The sequence below is a fragment of the Cherax quadricarinatus genome, chromosome 28 (genome assembly GCF_038502225.1).
Source record: "Cherax quadricarinatus isolate ZL_2023a chromosome 28, ASM3850222v1, whole genome shotgun sequence".
NCBI classification, from domain to species: Eukaryota; Metazoa; Arthropoda; class Malacostraca; order Decapoda; family Parastacidae; genus Cherax; species Cherax quadricarinatus.
In genome coordinates this window covers 26,632,043-26,641,110 of record NC_091319.1, presented here as the reverse complement: position 1 = coordinate 26,641,110, position 9,068 = coordinate 26,632,043, and the positions used below count along the sequence as shown (strand labels likewise).

The 9,068-nt window shown below is 52.2% G+C and overlaps 1 long non-coding RNA gene across 1 annotated transcript in view; it reads right to left on the bottom strand.

Moving 5' to 3' along the window:
* LOC138853334 (uncharacterized) overlaps positions 1-6,210 on the bottom strand; it is a 56,358-nt gene extending 50,148 nt beyond the window's left edge. The window contains exon 1 of the long non-coding RNA XR_011392539.1: positions 6,052-6,210. This is a non-coding gene — a long non-coding RNA (uncharacterized lncRNA). The remainder of the gene's footprint in view (positions 1-6,051) is intronic.
* Between the last annotated feature and the right edge of the window lie 2,858 nt (positions 6,211-9,068).

Sequence of the window (9,068 nt, the reverse complement as noted above, 5' to 3'; positions counted from 1 at the left end):
TAAAGCTAGACTTTAAACAACATATCTCTGCTGTTATTAAAGCTAGACTTTAAACAACATATCTCTGCTGTTATTAAAGCTAGACTTTAAACAACATATCTCTGCTGTTATTAAAGCTAGACTTTAAACAACATATCTCTGCTGTTATTAAAGCTAGACTTTAAACAACATATCTCTGCTGTTACTAAAGCTAGACTTTAAACAACATATCTCTGGTATTACTAAAGCTAGACTTTAAACAACATATCTCTGCTGTTACTAAAGCTAGACTTTAAACAACATATCTCTGGTATTACTAAAGCTAGACTTTAAACAACATATCTCTGCTGTTACTAAAGCTAGACTTTAAACAACATATCTCTGGTATTACTAAAGCTAGACTTTAAACAACATATCTCTGCTGTTACTAAAGCTAGACTTTAAACAACATATCTCTGCTGTTACTAAAGCTAGACTTTAAACAACATATCTCTGCTGTTACTAAAGCTAGACTTTAAACAACATATCTCTGGTATTACTAAAGCTAGACTTTAAACAACACATCTCTGCTGTTACTAAAGCTAGACTTTAAACAACATATCTCTGCTGTTACTAAAGCTAGACTTTAAACAACATATCTCTGCTGTTACTAAAGCTAGACTTTAAACAACATATCTCTGCTGTTACTAAAGCTAGACTTTAAACAACATATCTCTGGTATTACTAAAGCTAGACTTTAAACAACATATCTCTGGTATTACTAAAGCTAGACTTTAAACAAGATATCTCTGCTGTTACTAAAGCTAGACTTTAAACAACATATCTCTGGTATTACTAAAGCTAGACTTTAAACAACATATCTCTGGTATTACTAAAGCTAGACTTTAAACAACATATCTCTGGTATTACTAAAGCTAGACTTTAAACAAGATATCTCTGCTGTTACTAAAGCTAGACTTTAAACAACATATCTCTGGTATTACTAAAGCTAGACTTTAAACAACATATCTCTGCTGTTACTAAAGCTAGTCTTTAAATAGGAACAAGTCACTACATTCTTTGGGTTATCCTAGATAATTTACACGTTAAAATGTATGATAATTGTACTAGTATGTACCTGTCCAAGGTTCGATCCCCAGTACGGGTGAAAAATTAAGACGTGTTTCCTAAGACACCTGCTGTCCCTGTTCACCTATCAGTAAGTAGGTACCCGAGTGTTAGTCAACCGGTGTGGGTCGCATCCTGGAGACAAAACTGACCTAATTTTCCCAAAATATCTACATATATCTGTATGTCACTGGTGTCAGCTATGGTCTGTATAAGTTGTATCGTGTATTTGTAAATCTAAATGATACGGGTTGAATCCCGGGGAGGGTGGAAAATTGTAGTGAAGATTCCTAACTGCTTGTCTATTCTCCTTGCAGGAGATGCGGGTTAGTATGCTGGTATGGGTGGCATCCTGGGGTCGCTACTAACAACATCAGGGGACTGTGTAAATTCCTAATTTAATTAGTCACTGAACAATCCTAGATAGGTATCCCAGTATTGTATAACCCAGGTCCACTGTACCTCAATGATCCTAGATAGGTATCCCAGTATTGTATAACCCAGGTCCACTGTACCTCAATGATCCTAGATAGGTATCCCAGTATTGTATAACCCAGGTCCACTGTACCTCAATGATCCTAGATAGGTATCCCAGTATTGTATAACCCAGGTCCACTGTACCTCAATGATCCTAGATAGATATCCCAGTATTGTATAACCCAGGTCCACTGTACCTCAATGATCCTAGATAGGTATCCCAGTATTGTATAACCCAGGTCCACTGTACCTCAATGATCCTAGATAGGTATCCCAGTATTGTATAACCCAGGTCCACTGTACCTCAATGATCCTAGATAGGTATCCCAGTACCTACACAGTGGTGGTGGTGGTGGTGGTGGTGTCAGGGGCCTACACAGTGGTGGTGGTGGTGGTGTCAGGGGCCTACACAGTGGTGGTGGTGGTGTCAGGGGCCTACACAGTGGTGGTGGTGGTGTCAGGGGCCTACACAGTGGTGGTGGTGGTGGTGTCAGGGGCCTACACAGTGGTGGTGGTGGTGGTGTCAGGGGCCTACACAGTGGTGGTGGTGGTGGTGTCAGGGGCCTACACGGTGGTGGTGTCAGGGGCCTACACGGTGGTGGTGTCAGGGGCCTACACGGTGGTGGTGTCAGGGGCCTACACGGTGGTGGTGTCAGGGGCCTACACGGTGGTGGTGTCAGGGGCCTACACGGTGGTGGTGTCAGGGGCCTACACGGTGGTGGTGTCAGGGGCCTACACGGTGGTGGTGTCAGGGGCCTACACGGTGGTGGTGTCAGGGGCCTACACGGTGGTGGTGTCAGGGGCCTACACGGTGGTGGTGTCAGGGGCCTACACGGTGGTGGTGTCAGGGGCCTACACGGTGGTGGTGGTGGTGGTGTCAGGGGCCTACACGGTGGTGGTGGTGGTGTCAGGGGCCTACACGGTGGTGGTGGTGGTGTCAGGGGCCTACACGGTGGTGGTGGTGGTGTCAGGGGCCTACACGGTGGTGGTGGTGGTGTCAGGGGCCTACACGGTGGTGGTGGTGGTGTCAGGGGCCTACACAGTGGTGGTGGTGGTGTCAGGGGCCTACACGGTGGTGGTGGTGGTGTCAGGGGCCTACACGGTGGTGGTGGTGGTGTCAGGGGCCTACACGGTGGTGGTGGTGGTGTCAGGGGCCTACACGGTGGTGGTGGTGGTGTCAGGGGCCTACACGGTGGTGGTGGTGGTGTCAGGGGCCTACACGGTGGTGGTGGTGGTGTCAGGGGCCTACACGGTGGTGGTGGTGGTGTCAGGGGCCTACACAGTGTGGTGGTGGTGGTGGTGTCAGGGGCCTACAGTGTGGTGGTGGTGTCAGGGGCCTACAAAGTGGTCGTGGTGTCAGGGGGCCTACACAGTGTGGTGGTGTTGGGGGGGCCTACACTGTGGTGGTGGTGTTGGGGGGCCTACACTGTGGTGGTGGTGTCAGGGGCCTACACAGTATGGTGGTGGTGTCAGGGGCCTACACAGTATGGTGGTGGTGTCAGGGGCCTACACAGTATGGTGGTGGTGTCAGGGGCCTACACAGTATGGTGGTGGTGTCAGGGGCCTACACAGTATGGTGGTGGTGTCAGGGGCCTACACAGTATGGTGGTGGTGTCAGGGGCCTACACAGTATGGTGGTGGTGTCAGGGGCCTACACAGTATGGTGGTGGTGTCAGGGGCCTACACAGTATGGTGGTGGTGTCAGGGGCCTACACAGTATGGTGGTGGTGTCAGGGGCCTACACAGTATGGTGGTGGTGTCAGGGGCCTACACAGTATGGTGGTGGTGTCAGGGGCCTACACAGTATGGTGGTGGTGTCAGGGGCCTACACAGTATGGTGGTGGTGTCAGGGGCCTACACAGTATGGTGGTGGTGTCAGGAGCCTACACAGTAGTGGTGGTGGTGTCAGGGGCCTACACAGTAGTGGTGGTGGTGTCAGGAGCCTACACAGTGTGGTGATGGTGTCAGGGGCCTACAGTGTGGTTGTGGTGTCAGGGGGCCTACACAGTGGTGGTGGTGTCAGGGGGCCTACACAGTGGTGGTGCTGTCAGGGGGCCTACACAGTGTGGTGGTGTCAGGGGGGCCTACACAGTGTGGTGGTGTCAGGGGGGCCTACACAGTGTGGTGGTGTCAGGGGGGCCTACACAGTGTGGTGTCAGGGAGCCTACACAGTGTGGTGGTGGTGTCAGGGGGCCTACACAGTGTGGTGGTGGTGTCAGGGGGGCCTACACAGTGTGGTGGTGGTGTCAGGGGGGCCTACACAGTGTGGTGGTGGTGTCAGGGGGGCCTAAACAGTGTGGTGGTGGTGTCAGGGGGGCCTACACAGTGTGGTGGTGGTGTCAGGGGGGCCTAAACAGTGTGGTGGTGGTGTCAGGGGGGCCTGAACAGTGTGGTGGTGGTGGTGTCAGGGGCCTACACAGTGGTGGTTGTGGCGTCAGTACCTACACAATGGTGGTCTCAGTACCTACACAGTGGTGGTGTCAGTACCTACACAGTGGTGGTGCCAGGACCTACGCAGTGGTGGTGTCAGGACATACAGTGGTGTCAGTACCTACACAGTGGTGGTGTCAGCACCTACACAGTGGTGGTGGTGTCAGTACCCACACAGTGGTGGTGGTGTCAGTACCCACACAGTGGTGGTGGTGTCAGTACCCACACAGTGGTGGTGGTGTCAGTACCCACACAGTGGTGGTGGTGTCAGTACCCACACAGTGGTGGTGTCAGTACCCACACAGTGGTGGTGGTGTCAGTACCTACAAAGTGGTGGTGTCAGTACCTACACAGTGGTGGTAGTGTCAGTACCTACACAGTGGTGGTAGTGTCAGTACCTACACAGTGGTGGTAGTGTCAGTACCTACACAGTGGTGGTAGTGTCAGTACCTACACAGTGGTGGTAGTGTCAGTACCTACACAGTGGTGGTAGTGTCAGTACCTACAGTGGTGGTAGTGTCAGTACCTACACAGTGGTGGTAGTGTCAGTACCCACACAGTGGTGGTAGTGTCAGTACCCACACAGTGGTGGTAGTGTCAGTACCCACACAGTGGTGGTAGTGTCAGTACCCACACAGTGGTGGTAGTGTCAGTACCTACACAGTGGTGGTGGTGTCAGTACCTACACAGTGGTGGTGGTGTCAGTACCTACACAGTGGTGGTGGTGGTGTCAGTACCTACACGGTGGTGGTGGTGGTGGTGGTGTCAGTACCTATACAGTGGTGTCAGTACCTACACAGTGGTGGTGGTGTCAGTACCTACACAGTGGTGGTGTCAGTACCCACACAGTGGTGGTGTCAGTACCCACACAGTGATGGTGTCAGTACCTACACAGTGGTGGTGTCAGTACCCACACAGTGGTGGTGTCAGTACCCACACAGTGGTAGTGGTGTCAGTACCCACACAGTGGTAGTGGTGTCAGTACCTACACAGTGGTGGTGTCAGTACCTACACAGTGGTGGTGTCAGTACCTACACAGTGGTGGTGTCAGTACCCACACAGTGGTAGTGGTGTCAGTACCTACACAGTGGTGGTGTCAGTACCTACACAGTGGTGGTGTCAGTACCCACACAGTGATGGTGTCAGTACCCACACAGTGGTAGTGGTGTCAGTACCCACACAGTGATGGTGTCAGTACCCACACAGTGGTAGTGGTGTCAGTACCCACACAGTGGTAGTGGTGTCAGTACCTACACAGTGGTGGTGTCAGTACCTACACAGTGGTGGTGTCAGTACCTACACAGTGGTGGTGTCAGTACCCACACAGTGATGGTGTCAGTACCCACACAGTGGTAGTGTCAGTACCTACACAGTGGTGGTGTCAGTACCCACACAGTGATGGTGTCAGTACCCACACAGTGGTGGTGTCAGTACCCACACAGTGGTGGTGTCAGTACCCACACAGTGGTAGTGGTGTCAGTACCCACACAGTGGTAGTGGTGTCAGTACCTACACAGTGGTGGTGTCAGTGCCTACACAGTGGTGGTGTCAGTACCTACACAGTGGTGGTGTCAGTACCCACACAGTGGTGGTGTCAGTACCTACACAGTGGTGGTGGTGTCAGTACCTACACAGTGGTGGTGTCAGTACCTACACAGTGGTGGTGTCAGTACCCACACAGTGATGGTGTCAGTACCTACACAGTGGTGGTGTCAGTACCCACACAGTGGTGGTGTCAGTACCTACACAGTGGTGGTGGTGTCAGTACCTACACAGTGGTGGTGTCAGTACCCACACAGTGATGGTGTCAGTACACACACAGTGGTGGTGTCAGTACCTACACAGTGGTGGTGTCAGTACACACACAGTGGTGGTGTCAGTACACACACTGGTGGTGTCAGTACACACACAGTGGTGGTGTCAGTACACACACAGTGGTGGTGTCAGTACACACACAGTGGTAGTGGTGTCAGTGGCATGGCAACTTTCACAGTGTCACATAACAGTGGCTGGTACACACGTACCTGACCTACGTACATCACGTACAACCCATCTTACCTCCTTGGGAGTGGGCATATCTGCTGGTTTGATGATTGTGATGGTAATGGTGGTGGCAGCAGTGGTCAGCAGCAGCAGCGTAGTGTTGTCACCACTGATGGCAGAGTCACACTGAACCAGCTACTGGTGGTACACTTCCCTGTACCTACCCTCACACTCACTAGATTTATATTATTTTTCCACATTATTCTGGTGTTTTATGGGTTATAACTACACTGTAGTGTAGCTACAGTGTTACACTGTGTATACACTGTCTACCCACTGATGTATACAGTAATGGGGATAATTTATATGTAAATAAGATAAAAATTCGTCTGCTGGTTCCCTACCACCCCTCCCTCCATTCCTATTATTTTTCCACATTATTCTAGTGTTTTATGGGTTATAACTACACTATAGTGTAGCTACAGTGTTACACTGTGTATACACTGTCTACCCACTGATGTATAAAGTAATGGGGATAATTGGTGTGGAAATAAGACAAAATATTCGCTCGTTACTTCCCCACCTTAGCCTAGTATATCCAAAAATTTCCTTCATATTTTTATTTTAGCTCATTATATTGTCTTTTTTACACCATATATTGTAAAAAAAAATTGTGTAAATCTTGCTTATGGAATTTCTACTTTATATTGTTAGGATTGTCTGTAAATTACCTTGGTGAGTACTTGAGTGCTCCCAGGGACCAGGAGCTGGAGACCAACGTGTGGAGGCCAGGAGCTGGAAACCAACGTGTGGAGGCCAGGAGCTGGAGATCAACGTGGAGGCCAGGAGGTGGAGACCAGCGTGTGGAGGCCAGGAGGTGGAGATCAACGTGGAGGCCAGGAGGTGGAGACCAGCGTGTAGAGGCCAGGAGCTGGAGACCAACGTGTGGAGGCCAGGAGGTGGAGACCAACGTGGAGGCCAGGAGGTGGAGACCAGCGTGTGGAGGCCAGGAGCTGGAGACTAACGTGTAGAGGCCAGGAGCTGGAGACCAACGTGTGGATGAAGTCACTCTGGCATCTTTGGCATTGGTGAAAATGATACCAGTGTGTGTTGGCACAGCTGAGTGCCACCACCACTACCACCATCACCACTAGCTGACGTAGCCACCACCACCACTAGGTGACGTAGCCACCACCACCACCACTAGCTGACGTAGCCACCACCACCACTAGGTGACGTAGCCACCACCACCACCACTAGCTGACGTAGCCACCACCATCACCACTAGCTGACGTAGCCACCACCACCACTAGGTGACGTAGCCACCACCACCACCACTAGGTGACGTAGCCACCACCACCACCACTAGCTGACGTAGCCACCACCACCACTAGGTGATGTAGCCACCACCACCACCACTAGCTGACGTAGCCACCACCATCACCACTAGCTGACGGAGCCACCACCACCACCACTAGCTGACGCAGCCACCACCACCACCACTAGCTGACGTAGCCACCACCATCACCACTAGCTGACGTAGCCACCACCACCACCACTAGCTGACGTAGCCACCACCATCACCACTAGCTGACGTAGCCACCATCACCACTAGCTGACGTAGCCACCACCACCACCACTAGCTGACGTAGCCACCACCACCACCACCACTAGCTGACGTAGCCACCACCACCTCCACTAGCTGACGTAGCCACCACCATCACCACTAGCTGACGTAGCCACCACCATCACCACTAGCTGACGTAGCCACCACCATCACCACTAGCTGACGTAGCCAACACCATCACCACTAGCTGACGTAGCCACCACCATCACCACTAGCTGACGTAGCCACCACCACCACCACTAGCTGACGTAGCCACCACCATCACCACTAGCTGACGTAGCCACCACCACCACTAGCTGACGTAGCCACCACCACCACCACTAGCTGACGTAGCCACCACCACCACCACTAGCTGACGTAGCCACCACCACCACCACTAGCTGACGTAGCCACCACCACCACCACTAGCTGACGTAGCCACCACCATCACCACTAGCTGACGTAGCCACCACCATCACCACTAGCTGACGTAGCCACCACCATCACCACTAGCTGACGTAGCCACCACCATCACCACTAGCTGACGTAGCCACCACCACCACCACTAGCTGACGTAGCCACTACCACCACCACCACCACTAGCTGACGTAGCCACCACCACCACCACTAGCTGACGTAGCCACCATCACCACTAGCTGACGTAGCCACCATCAACTCTAGCTGACGTAGCCACCATCACCACTAGCTGACGTAGCCACCACCATCACCACTAGCTGACGTAGCCACCACCATCACCACTAGCTGACGTAGCCACCACCACCACTAGCTGACGTAGCCACTACCACCACCACTAGCTGACGTAGCCACCACCACCACCACTAGCTGACGTAGCCACCATCAACTCTAGCTGACGTAGCCACCATCACCACTAGCTGACGTAGCCACCACCATCACCACTAGCTGACGTAGCCACCACCATCACCACTAGCTGACGTAGCCACCACCATCACCACTAGCTGACGTAGCCACCACCACCACCACTAGCTGACGTAGCCACTACCACCACCACCACCACTAGCTGACGTAGCCACCACCACCACCACTAGCTGACGTAGCCACCATCACCACTAGCTGACGTAGCCACCATCAACTCTAGCTGACGTAGCCACCATCACCACTAGCTGACGTAGCCACCACCATCACCACTAGCTGACGTAGCCACCACCATCACCACTAGCTGACGTAGCCACCACCACCACTAGCTGACGTAGCCACTACCACCACCACTAGCTGACGTAGCCACCACCACCACCACTAGCTGACGTAGCCACCACCATCACCACTAGCTGACGTAGCCACCATCACCACTAGCTGACGTAGCCACCACCATCACCACTAGCTGACGTAGCCACCACCACCACCACTAGCTGACGTAGCCACTACCACCACCACCACTAGCTGACGTAGCCACCACCACTAGCTGACGTAGCCACCACCACCACCACTAGCTGACGTAGCCACCACC